This window comes from Amblyomma maculatum, unplaced genomic scaffold, assembly GCF_055883805.1.
Source record: "Amblyomma maculatum isolate TAMU_Amacu unplaced genomic scaffold, ASM5588380v1 scaffold_30, whole genome shotgun sequence".
Lineage (NCBI taxonomy): Eukaryota > Metazoa > Arthropoda > Arachnida > Ixodida > Ixodidae > Amblyomma > Amblyomma maculatum.
The window spans coordinates 253,332-265,813 of record NW_028146755.1 but is presented as its reverse complement, the minus strand read 5'-3'; the positions used below and the strand labels follow the sequence as shown (position 1 = coordinate 265,813).

At 48.7% G+C, this 12,482-nt stretch overlaps 1 pseudogene across 1 annotated transcript in view; it reads right to left on the bottom strand.

Annotated features, from left to right (window-relative positions):
* The window catches only part of LOC146170868 (BTB/POZ domain-containing protein 6-like), a 56,747-nt pseudogene that overhangs the window by 34,795 nt on the left and 9,470 nt on the right, over nt 1-12,482 (bottom strand). Inside the window, exon 2 of the transcript XR_014703087.1 lies at nt 2,420-2,478. The product of XR_014703087.1 is annotated as a BTB/POZ domain-containing protein 6-like (transcript). The remainder of the gene's footprint in view (nt 1-2,419; nt 2,479-12,482) is intronic.

Genomic DNA, 12,482 nt, shown 5'->3' with positions numbered 1-12,482 from the left:
ATACCTTATCGTTTAGGGGAATAGAGAAATAGGTGGGCGCTAGTGCGCATGGCCAGGAAGAAAGCTGCACCTTTCGCTCTATCAGCGCAGCATTCCGCGCATGCGCGTTGTTACCCTGCAATTACCCTATTCACTAGCCTAGCAGCCCCCTCCCCCTTCCGTGTAAAACTCGCTGCTGCTGAAGTTTAATGGGTATTACTTAAGATAACGCAAAAGGTAGTTATTCTCCTGACCTTTGCAGGGAAAAATTAAAATGCAGGCAAAGCTTAGCAGCGTGCCCCACGCAGTGCTGCAACTTGCTTGAACCAAGAAGACGCGCGGTATGAAGACAACTGTGTAAATAGATTTTGAAGATACGGGAAATACGGGCCTTGCCCCGAAAACAATAATACAACCAAAGAATTTCGGTCTTGTTTGGAGCTGCTCAAATAAAGGGTAGCATCTACAACAAGTTGCGGCAACGTTTTTTAGCGGCTCGGTTCCTGCTTATTCTTGCTGGGAGTTCGACGCCGCAATATGAGCTGTGTGTCACTGGCTCCTGTGACCGTGGCCATGAGCAGCCCCGTCCACAGCACCGCGCGCTCTTCCTTCTTCTCTCTTTCTCACTGTCGCCGCGGAGGCACGCCTTCGCGGGCTCTCCATCGCCGCTCGACTCTCACTGAGCCTCAGGGAGAATAAACAGTCATAGAGTACGCTCGTCTCCGTTGTCCTATCTCCGGGGGTCACAACGCCCTACAGTTTCATTCAGTAGCGATGCTGAGTAGTAATTCTGAGCAGACATTTGCCTTTGGATCTCGCATTATGCCGGTAACGCACGAATAGATGTGGACATTTCTGTATTGCACGCGTCGTTATAGTCTGCTATGTCGGCAAGCAAGGGCATGAAGTTTCTCTCAGCATTGCTCAAGTTATTGAGGATTCAGGCAGTCTTCAATGTCTCGCAAGAATGCAAGATAGTTTTTACATCGATTAGATACAGTCTCTTGAAGCGTTATCTCAAGACAGAGAAATCGCCCTCGAGTGCTACCTATTTTTCTCTCACGAGACGAAACCTCTTCTTCTACGAAGAACAACTTAAGTTGCTTGGAATTCAAGAGCCATGGACGGGGCGACTACGCATGATAGCAAAGTGGGCACCCTTTTCTGCGTTAGTCGTTGCCTTAAAAAATACTGTGCTCTCCTTCTCTCTCTCTCTAAGCATCCTGCCCGGCATAAAAACCAATAACCTTGTGTAGACATTTGTTGTGACTTGCAAATTTGTTGTAATATAATTGAAGGCCACATTATTTGCTGATGTAGGCAGCACTACATATACCTGGCATTTAAATTTCCAGTTAGCTAGAGTAGATGCATGGAACTCTCTCTCGCAGGGTCTTTCTCATTACACTTCGCGTCGAATATGCCTTGCATTAAGCCGTCTGTACACGGTTTGGCTATGTAATTACTTCGGCACCCAAGTCTAGCAAAACGTCCAACACTCCCGAAAGACACAACACTACGGTTGACTCCAATGCATCGAACCTAGTGCACCAGAATTCATACTACATTGGTTTCCCAGGTAGTTAAAGTCAATAAACAGTATTCTCTATGGACAACCGGCACCGTCCACTCGAGGTCTTTGTGATGAAGAGGGCCAATAGAGCGCGCACACAAATTCGAACGTCTATCCTGACAAACTAAACTCAATGTTTAAAACTAAAATCAAAGCACCGCGAAGTCACTTTGTAAGAGCAATAAGTGACGTCATTTTTGCCGAGTCAACGAAGCTTGCACGTTACAAACGGGAAAGCACCGTCAGAGTCGTCGTCCATCTCCATTATGCACGTACCTCTCCATTGTACACAAAACAAACGTGCTCCTGACGATTTGGCATGCCACACTTTTTGAGACCGACAGACTTTGGAACTCCTTAACACATACGAAGCGGTCCGAGAAAGCAAGAAGGTTTGTGCACATTTAATCATGTTTTACAGTTTCACATATCGAATCTCGTTATCATGTTTCTTGATTGTGCAGTTTGTGCGCAGCCATCTGCAGCAAAAAAAAAATGGTTTTAATGAAAAGAAACACTGTGCTGATACTTGCACTGTCCAATAAAGTTTCGGGACAAAAATTACTACGAAGTCGAATAACTGCGCAATAAAACCTGGCGGTCAGGAACTGCAATGCGTCCATTGTACTTCCTTGACGGCTGGCACAATAAACGCGCTGCAATGTATGTCTCCATCTCTTGGCAGTGCGACCAATTTGCAATTTGCACGAATTGGATGTTTCTGAAATGTTAGTGGGAACGTGTACCAATCTTAACAAACTTCGTGCACAAAATTAAACTCTGCCTTGAATGTATTCGCCTAGTACCTACCTTTGAAGAACTTTATTAATTCAAGCAACCTGCAATAACTCAAATTCTGAAACTCACCGGATGTTGTACCTCCACTTCCTTCGACTCCGGTAGCCTTGCTCGGCAGGCGTCGCAATCTGGTGAAAGAAAATGGAAAATTTCTTAAATTACACCTATATAGACAACTAGTACACACACCGACGCAGAACGAACTACTCGTGAGTTGCTTTACAGAAACACACTTTTTTTTTTTGCTTCGAGCAGGTTACCATAAACAAATCAATGAAGATCCATCTATCCCTACTTAGCAGAGAAACGCCAAGGCCCATAAAAGCATTAGTGGGCAGCCCACCATCCATTGACCAACTACGATTTCTCTCACGCACAATGAAATAAAGCAGTGTGGCGCACCTTGCATCTGAGCCTCGATTGTAATGTGGAGATAGAATTCCACCTGCGAGTTTGAGAGAAGCTAAAAAACAATATAAAGTTGACCCCCAGGCTCTCGCATTCTTAGTGAAAGTACCTTTATCCCTTAAAGAAACATTGTGCTTTCATTAAATACTAATATATCAGGAATTAGAATCACCACCATCGGTCGTTTACGTGAGCAAAACGTAATGAAGAAAATGTATGTTTTTGAGCGAAGGTGTCCGTGTGGGAAAATAAGCTGCCTTTAAAATATTACTTCGCTTAGGGTAACAAACTGGATTCCAATTGGGAAGGAAAGCGTAGCAGGGTGCGGCAGAAAGTTAGGTGGGCGGATGAGGTTAAGAAGTTCGCAGGGGTCAAGTGGATGCAGCTAGCACAGAACCGGGTTAAGTGGAGAAATATGGGAGAGGCCTTCGCCCTGCAGTGGGTATAGTCAGGCTGATGATGATGATCGTGATGATGATAAAAATGCAACTTTACCATTGTTAGATTAGTCTTTGGCTTGCTGAAAAAACCAAAGCAGGCGTAAAAAAATATGGTTCACACTTAAGCACCGCCTCTAAGGGTATGACGCGAAAGGTAGGCTATCACACGACGTATAAAGTCCCGCTTTAACGAAGCCGTATGAACCGGCCTGCTTGGCCTACGGTAACATGAATGCTAAGGGTATGGCAGGCTGATTCTGACATCACGCTCCTACATGAAAGGCGAGTTGCGATTTGGCATCCCCTGCCAAACGTAATGTCAGTTAGCTCTACATCCAGGTGCTCAGCCATGCTTGTGATATTTAGCTCACAATATCAAAGCCGACGGACGTCCGCCCATGCCGAAATTTTGGTGAACGCGTCCTTTAAATGTCAACCCGTTAAAATTCAATCAAGTTTAATTACCCACTAAAACCAGGCAGGTTTCTTCTCAGCCGCAGCAGTGTCTTAACGTGGTTACGTCGGCACCTCATGCGAGAGTGAATTTATTTTGGTGAGATTTCTGGAGACCCGGAAGGAATTTTGGGAATTGCCAGGGCCAACAGTCGTGATAGCAGTCTGAGCATACATGGTAATACCCTATTAGGTCGTGCACGTTAATCGACGGACGGCCGCCCCAGGTGCCCTGTCTTCATGGCGCATACAAGCCGGCCGGAGACCAGCGAAGTGCGGGCATCCGAAACCCGAGACCTAAAGTGGCGTCGCGTGACGCGCCGACCCTCGGGGACCCCTCTTCCGCGCACCGCACTTGCTGCTGTGCACGCGGCTGTCCCGGTCGTCTTGCTGCCGGTCTTCTCGTGCCCACCTCGCCACTGCCAGAGCCTTTCCATCGCATCGCCTTCGTTTAATCCCATCCCTTCAATTCGGCGCACCGGCGGTGATCCCTCGCCTCCGAGGAGACAGTTGAACGCGCCGAATCCCCCTTTTATGTCCATCTTCACCAAGAGCAACCTCATCATCATCGCGGACAAACAGGCGTTGTTCGATTGCGTGAACCTCCGGATTATGGCCTTCGCCCCAAAACTTCGCTGCCGAGTTCACATGTGCTGAGCCAGGCCACGGAAACTGAACCCACACTTGGAAGACAACAATGGGGCAACCATAAAGGCCCCAATATAGTCCGACGTAACGCACGCGCGCGCGCACGTCGGCCTCCGCGCCGTTACGTCGGCGAAAAACCGAGGTCTATAGTCCAACGTCACGGCGTGATGGACGTAGCGAGCGCGAGCCGACGCGGCCCAACGTCGCCGACGCGCAAATAGAATCTCGCCTATTTCTCGCCGACCGCGTCAGCCGCGTCGGCCACGCATCCCAGCATTGCTCACGCGCGGTGAAGATGGCTGCTTGCATGTAGACAGCGATTGCGCGCGCATTTCAGACACTGTTGCGGAAAAGCTGCTAGAAGGCATTCGAGCGCAGCCCTGCGTCTATGATATCAAACGGATTGACTACAGACGCGTTCAGAGGAAAGAAAAATGTCTGGGATGCATACTGTCAGTAGTGCGACCGGGCTCAGCTGTGAGTTCTTCGCTGCGGTGCGTGTGCCATACTCGTTTTAATGCATTGCTCTAGAAGGTGTAACGAGGGTGTTGTTTCACTTATCTGCAGTACATTCAGTGGAAGAATACCAAAAACTGCAGAAGCGGCTTCGCATAGAGTTGTGACCGGTACACGCCGGAATCGAAGGCCGTACTCGATTTGGCCACACGGAACGTCAGCGGCTCAACAACCAGGGAATTCGCGAAATTTATGGAATTCTACAGGAACTGCAGCTGGCCGAGAAGTGATCCTCATTACTGTGTAATCTCTAACTTTTCTGTAATCGTACAGATACTTAAATTATGATTAGTTTTCAGTAAAACACGCACGTACACAATCATCGTTCCGTCTGTAGCCGTCGTCGACGCGGGCTCAGGCCGTTGCTGGGCAGCACGTCTCCACGGCTGGCTGTACTTACATGCTTTGTGCCATTTGAACATTCGCAGTAAACACATCGCATCATTGCCTTGATGACAACAGTAATTAGTGCCTCGATAGGCAGTTCGTTCCTGTAGGTGCCCTGTCGTCTGCTCGAAAATGCACGTCGAAAACGTACCAGCCCTCGAGGGCGTCTTGTGCGCATGCGCGCCGCACCGGGCACGCCAGCCGCGCCAGACTGTAGAAGCTGCAGTTTTTTGACGCGCCCGTCGTAGACGACGTGCCGTGGCCGACGTCGCCGACTCAGCCAGTCGCGTCGCAAACGTCGGACTATATTGGGGCCTTAAACCTCATTACAAACGGCGGCAGCAAAATGCGCTCACAGCTTCTCAACGTTGCTCGGTGAGGCCAATCATCATCGCCGGTGTGTTTCTCATTCTCATTGCGTTAAATTTCAGTTTCGTAAGCACCAACCTCAATTTACTCCTAATAGAATACATATGGTGAGCGCTTGCATTGCCATTGATTTCTCATCTCAATTCGCTCTATTTTATCGGTATATACAGCGAGTGATTTTCTTAATCCTTGCAGAATGTTTTTAACCCTGCGAGAGGTAGGTCGGTTCGGAGTGTGCACGCGTCTTGTACAACAAGGGGCGAATTTTGAACACGACAGTGCCCAATCATGAAACGATTAATTAGCTAAAATTACGGATCAAATTTTCATTTCATTTGATAGGCTGTTGCGACCCGAACCCACAGTGGCTTCCTCGCTGGAAAAAGGACGCGGAGACGGAAAATCAGGAAAAATCGACAAGACAAAAACTTATATTTACGTGGTTACATATTGGTATATTATGACAGAGTGTATAGAGAGCAGCAAAGAAGGGGACAAAAAAGAACAATACAGTTATGCGCACTTGAATAGGGTTTTCCTCTCAGGGCCATGCCCTTTTTTTTCTTCGATCAGCACAGCTCTTCTTTCGGTGCTGTCTTACGGTAGCATCGCTGAAGCTTATTTTATGCAATCCTTGTTGGTATCGCTTTGCTTTTCTTTTATTTATCTCAGTGTTTATTTTGAACGGCAGAGTTGAGCTGAAGCGCAGAGTTCGCTCGGGCATCCGACAGTATCACGCCGAGCGTGTATGCAGGTGCTGTAGGTTATCCGATAAGCAAAGGAAGGTTGCCATCTCCTCGCGGACGCTGTCCTTCGCTCTCTCGGCCCCTTCATCGCCTAAGAACACGGACTGTGGTTCGGCGAGTTTCCGCTGCACCCCAGGTCACACGTAAGTACACACACAACAAAGAACAAAAGAGACGCTGGCCACAGAGGCACGTGCTCCTTCGCCTGGTCTCGGAAGGCGCATTCAATGTTTACGGCGTAGAAATTCCGAGGAACGGATCGAGGTCTCCGTCTCGGAAAAGTTGCCTTGAGGGCGGCAATCTCCCGTTTCCTACGAGATGTCTGCTAAGTGGAGACCTTGACCGCCAAGACATACATGATGAACGCAGGTTCGTAACAAGACCAACGTTATATTAAATAGTTGAAATCTGTGTCCACAGAAGCTGCGTCCAGTTTTTAAATTTTCTTTGTCCGCAATGCGGTTACAAAAGTAAACGCCAAAAATACTATTCTTTATTTATAATGAATATCTTTAAAAATGCGTTGGAGGCACTTAGATACATTTTAAAGCGACACTAACGACATCCAAAGATGCTATGAAAATCTAATAAACTACGTTTGGTGACACTGTCACCGCATATCTAGCAGCAAAAAATCGAATAATTGCTGAGATATTGCGATAAGAAGTTGAGGTTTTTTCTTGTTCCCGCTGGTCGTATTCAAACTGTTCCCTCCGACTACGTAGTCGGAGTTGAGTGACGCACACTGTGACGTAACCGGAGACTCCGTGATAGCTAGCGAGCCGGCGTGGCCCGAGGCGTCGCATCCCTCAAGGGCTAACATGGCAACAGCGTACTCGCAATGACGGCCAAAGCCGAAATAAATAAAACGATGAAGAGAGTAATTTACCGAGCGATGGGCCCATAAAGGAAGAAAAACAAAACATAGAGTGCTTGTAAATCACACTACTTTACATGTTTCTCAAGCTTTTGCGCTCCTTCTTGCACTGCGTATAAACAAACCGAGCCCTCGGTCATCGCAATGCTTCCCGACATGTTTGCATACAAATAAGATTTAGTTACCAGCAAAATAGTGTCCTCGCTGCTGCGCTTGTCTGTTTTGAAGCTTCGTCGCACTTTTTTCCTTCAAGGTTTGTGCTAAAGCTCCGTGTTCAGCGAAAATTACGTCCACGGTAGCAGAGCGAAGAGCCGGCGCCACTAAATGTGCCAGCGCTGTTAAATTCCACATGTTAAAATGGATCCAGTGCACATTATAGTGCGCATAGGCATCCAGAACATTAGTTACAAGTCGTGAGACCAGGCAGCATGCTGCGATGGTCAAGAAGTAGTAATTTTTAGACCGGCAGCAGAAACATTTCATTGTAAATGGGACCATAAGGTAAAGTGCAGAAATATTTCCGGTATTCCTGCAGCGCTGTATAACGTAGGGTCTGAGCGTGACATTTTGAAAAGGGTAAAACGTATGCCTGTCAGAGCTGGTGCAAAATCATTCTTTTTTCAATTGCATTCCGGCACTCTTCCAGTCAAACCATGGCTGCAGAACAAATGGCTCTTTGTACCTTGGTCTATTAACTGCATTATTTGCAGAAAACCCCAGACCATTGAACACATCTTCTTGGAGTGCCATGATACAGTTTTCTTCTGGGATATCGTGAAGCGAACTTTAAAAAAGAATTGCCAATGACGCCATTCGGTATCCGATATCTTCCATGCGCCCACCCTGAAGGAGTGCCGAATGACATGCTGATGCTATTATGTATGCATAGCGTATGGAAAACGCGTATGGATGTCAGGCATGAGCGAACCGTTGTACACCCCGCTCGACACTACTTCATCGAGAGTGTGGTATACCTGAGAGAAATTCTGCGTGCACAAGATAATTCTCCGGAGTGGCTACCTGTACTGGACCAGCTGGCTTCAGTAAAGCCCTTTTAAATCAAGCGTTTTAGGCAGAACGTGCCTAGTGCTTTTAGCATTCCTTTTGTTTTGCTTTGGTGGTGTGTATTCAGAGTGTATGCTGTGTGCTTAAAAAAATTGGTAACAAAGAAAAAAAAAAGCGGCGTAGTCGAGCGGTTAGCGCCGAACGTTTCTGAGTAAGCAGTTGCGAGTTCGAATCTTACGGCTACTGAAGTTTTTGTTTTGTTGCTACAAATAGATTTTTTTTTTACCTTTTGTAATGTATTTCTGGTGCTTCGTTATCTTTAGTTTTTACTTTTTACCCGAGGCCCTTTTTTTCGCCGGCCGACGAGCGAAATATATCGACGCTCTCCTTCGTATGAGCGGCAAGTATGCCCCTTTTGTTTACGATGCCTGCAAATAGCACGTTGAAGTCTTCTTGACGCAGTATGTTAGTCAGATGTGCCATTATTTAGTGAACAACTGAATAATGCGTTTTTCTTTCGGTACTTAGCATATGTATGCTTTTCGTGGCGTACGTAGCTGCAGTCGAGCGGTCCGGTCGCAGTCGAAGCCGCGACGGCCGCGATATGTTGGCGCAGAAGTGTGAACGAAGGAGCTTGTCGGCGGCAGCGGATTTCGCTCGCTCGCGCTTCCGAATGCTCAAATGGGAACGAGTAGGCGCATCTGCTGCTCCAAGCTCGTAATTCAGGCGCTGCAGGTCCAAACAAACTATCCGAGTGCGCACGAAATGCCTAAACCGAAACATAACCAAAACTGAAGTGGGCGCCTGTGACGCCTTCAAGTATATTTTTGTATTTGCCTTGCAATGTTTGTGTTGTCTTTTCGCCGTCGTTTACGTATGATAAAAGCGTGTTATTATATTCGAGACAAAACCTACGACCGCATTCAAACGAGCAGCGTAATTCGCATTTGTCAGCTTCCGTGATCCCTAGCGCGTCACGTGATTTGTAGTTGCGAGTTTCAGCTTTGGCGGCGATACCTGTATTTCTGTGCTTCCTCTTTACTACCTTATAACAGCTCTGTTTTCAGTAAGAGTGGATTTTTTTGTAATCAGGAATTGGCATTCTATCGATGCAAGCCCACTTCTGTTTTCTCTTTACTGTCCCTTTAAGTGCGGTGAGGCTGATGCCCTGATGCGAATCTTTTTGCCCATTTTCCTCGCCGGAAGTGAGCGGCACTACCGGTGACGTCACAATTGTAGTCGACACAGTCGTCAAAAACAAAACAACGAAACAGATTTATTGTCCCTTCGTTTACAACACTCGCTCGCACGGCGTACAGAACACACACTGCCCGAAAAGGGTCCGTTTCGGTGGCGGCACGGTCCACTCGGTCCCTCTCAGCACACCCTCTCCCACCAGATGTCCAGGGTCGGAATGGCCGAGTAACCTGAGAGCTACTTCGCAGCGCAGCAGAGCACCCCCCGTCGAGTCCGAGGCGGGACCCCGGAGAGGGTCTGCGCGCATTCCGTCCGTTGGCCGAACATGCGTGGCGTCTCTGTCGACAACATTCGGCCATCCTTTTCTTTTCAACCGCCCTCGGTTGGAATGGGGTCTTGCGTTTTCCCTTTTTTTTTTTCTTACTCGTAGGCCGCTTGTCCCTCGTCGCTTTTGGTGTCTTCTGAAGAGGAATCGCCGCTGGCCGCGGTTCCAAATGTGAAGCACCTCATCCGGTCCGCCGCCACGACGGCTTCGTAGAATCGCCGAGTACGCTGTACTTCGGGGAAGTCTTGCACTTTGTATCGGTCGTTGGGAAGCGTTTCCACGACCATGTGCGGTCCCCTATACTTTGGGCACAGCTTGCGCGACTCCCCCGTTGAAACTGGCTCCCTCTCGATCAACACCATGTCGCCTGGTTGGTAGCTGGGCGCTGTCTTTCGTCGTTTGTTGAAACTCTCTCTCTGTTTCTTCTGGTCCTGACAAATATTGTCAATTGCCGTCTCCCGTAGCTTAAGTAGGCTGGCGTCAAGCTCCAGTGCGATGGCGTCATCAGCTGGGTCTCCTGTCACGTTTCGTGGGTGAAAGTTGAAAAGCAGACTGAATGACGTCGCTTTCGTAGCTCGATTTACGGTGTTGTTGATTCCCCATTGCACCTGCGTTAGAGTTTCGCCCGAGTCTTTTCCGTCGCCTAGTTTTGATAGACTGGCAATGGCGGGCGTTATCATTCGGTTGTACCTCTCGACCTGCCCGTTGGCCCTAGGCGTGCACGTTGCGCTCTTCACGCGAATTATGTTGAGTGACTTGCAGTACTTCTCGAACTGTCGGCTGGTGTAAGCGGTTCCCTGGTCGGTGATCAGTCTTCGTGGAGCCCCGAAAGTGGCAACAAGGTCTCGGAGAAAACCCTTTGCATAGCTTGACGCGGTGCTTCTCACAGCGCGAGTGATCACAAACTTCGCAAAGCCATCCACTGCCACAATGACGTGCGTATTGCCGCTAGTGCTGCGGATAAATGGGCCCAAGTGATCCATATGGATCGTATCGAATGGCACGGCCACTTTTTCGATGCTGTGCAGCCTTCCCGGCTTTTTTCCGGAAGGAGCTTTACGATACAAACATTCCAAGCAGCGTGAGATGTGCCGTTTTACGTAACGTCGCATCCTTGGGAACCAATATTTGCTTTCTAGCAAGGCCATAGTTTTGTCAACTGCGAAGTGTCCCACATCGTCGTGACACCGTCTTGCAATTTGCCAACGTGCCGCTCGTGGCACCACCCATAACAAGCGCTCCTCACCGTTGTTGGATGATCTCCTAAAAAGCACGCCTTCTACCAGGGCATACTCCTTTCTTATGCGGTGCGCTTCTTTCGTCTTCGAGGATCCCCTCAAGGTGTCTGCGATAGACTGTAACTTTGGGTCCGTTCTCTGTGCTAGCGTCAACCAGTCGTCGTCGGTGAGCTCCGTTTCAAAGACATTAATGCTTCTTGCAACATCAGTCTCTTCTGCTTCCGAGGTAGGCGCCCTGCTGAGGGCATCAACATGACGCATTGAAGCTCCAGCGATTGCAATTGTCGGCTTTTTTTCGTTGCAGCTTACGAGAATGAAGGGTTCCGAATATTCTTCTTCCATGCACAATGTTCCCCTTGCGATTTTCCGGTTTTGCGCGATGATCAGCGGAGACTCTGAGACGTTCGCTACAGGTATGCATAACTCGCACCCTTCGTTTTCCCTCATCACACAGCTTGGTACGTATTGGCCGCGTGGCTCGTGCAGCTTTCCGTGGACGAAGATGTCACTGTGAGTAACGTTGTCACTTCCCAGTGCAACGAAGCCGACGTAATTCGGAGGTATGACAACAGCCTCCTTTGCCCACAAGTTCACTCGGCGCGGTGGTAGGGCTGGTACAGCTAAGTTGGCCAGAGTCCCGTCCTCATCCTCCGACTCATCATGCTCCTCGAAAATGCGCACTGTATTTTTGCGGCGTACAACCGTTATGTGCGGCTGTTCGGTAAAGGGTTGCCCGACAAGCAGTGGGACAGCTAGTACATCGTCTCGAACAATGTGGATCTGGACGTCGGCTGTAGCCTGGTCCACCGTCAATTTCGCTTCAAAACTGCCCATTGGCGTCGTTTTTCCCGATCCGTACCTGCTGATCGTAAAGGGACGGCTTAAAGGTTCGTATGAGAGTTTCAACTTTTCTGCTTCGCTCTCCCGCATCGTTATGCACTGGCTTCCCATGTCGACGTATGCCTTAATCGGCTTCCCGTTCACGTTGACACTCATGAAATACTTCTGATTTGGCACCATGCTGCCCACTGTATCGTTGCTCTCTTGCGCAAGGACAGCTGGTTTCGTCCCGTTGCTAGTTGTCGAGCCTTTCTTCGAAAAGCAATCTTTTGTCTCGTGGCCTGATTTTCCACAATTTGTGCATCGCGGTTTGCGTTGAAGTTTTGGGCATGCTGCCGAAAAATGTCCGTATGAAGAGCAATTAAAACAAAGTGGCTCGCCTTTTTCGTTGTATTTCCGTCCGGATGCCTTTGCCGATTCGCCTCCGGTGCGAGGTGGACGTTGAGAAGTTGCCGCTATGCAGTCGTTGCCCTCTTGGACGCGGTGTGAACGTCGAGCATTCAACGGTTGATAGGGTGTCTTGGGTCTCGTCTGCTTCATGGTGTCCGTTCTGTCGCAGAGCCGTTTCACGCACTGGAGCAACTCATCTGGGCTTGCGTAGTCTCGAACGCTGAGGGTCCGCACCAGATCTTCGTCGTTGAGTCCAGTGATGACGTACTCGATACAAGCCGCTTCACCGATGT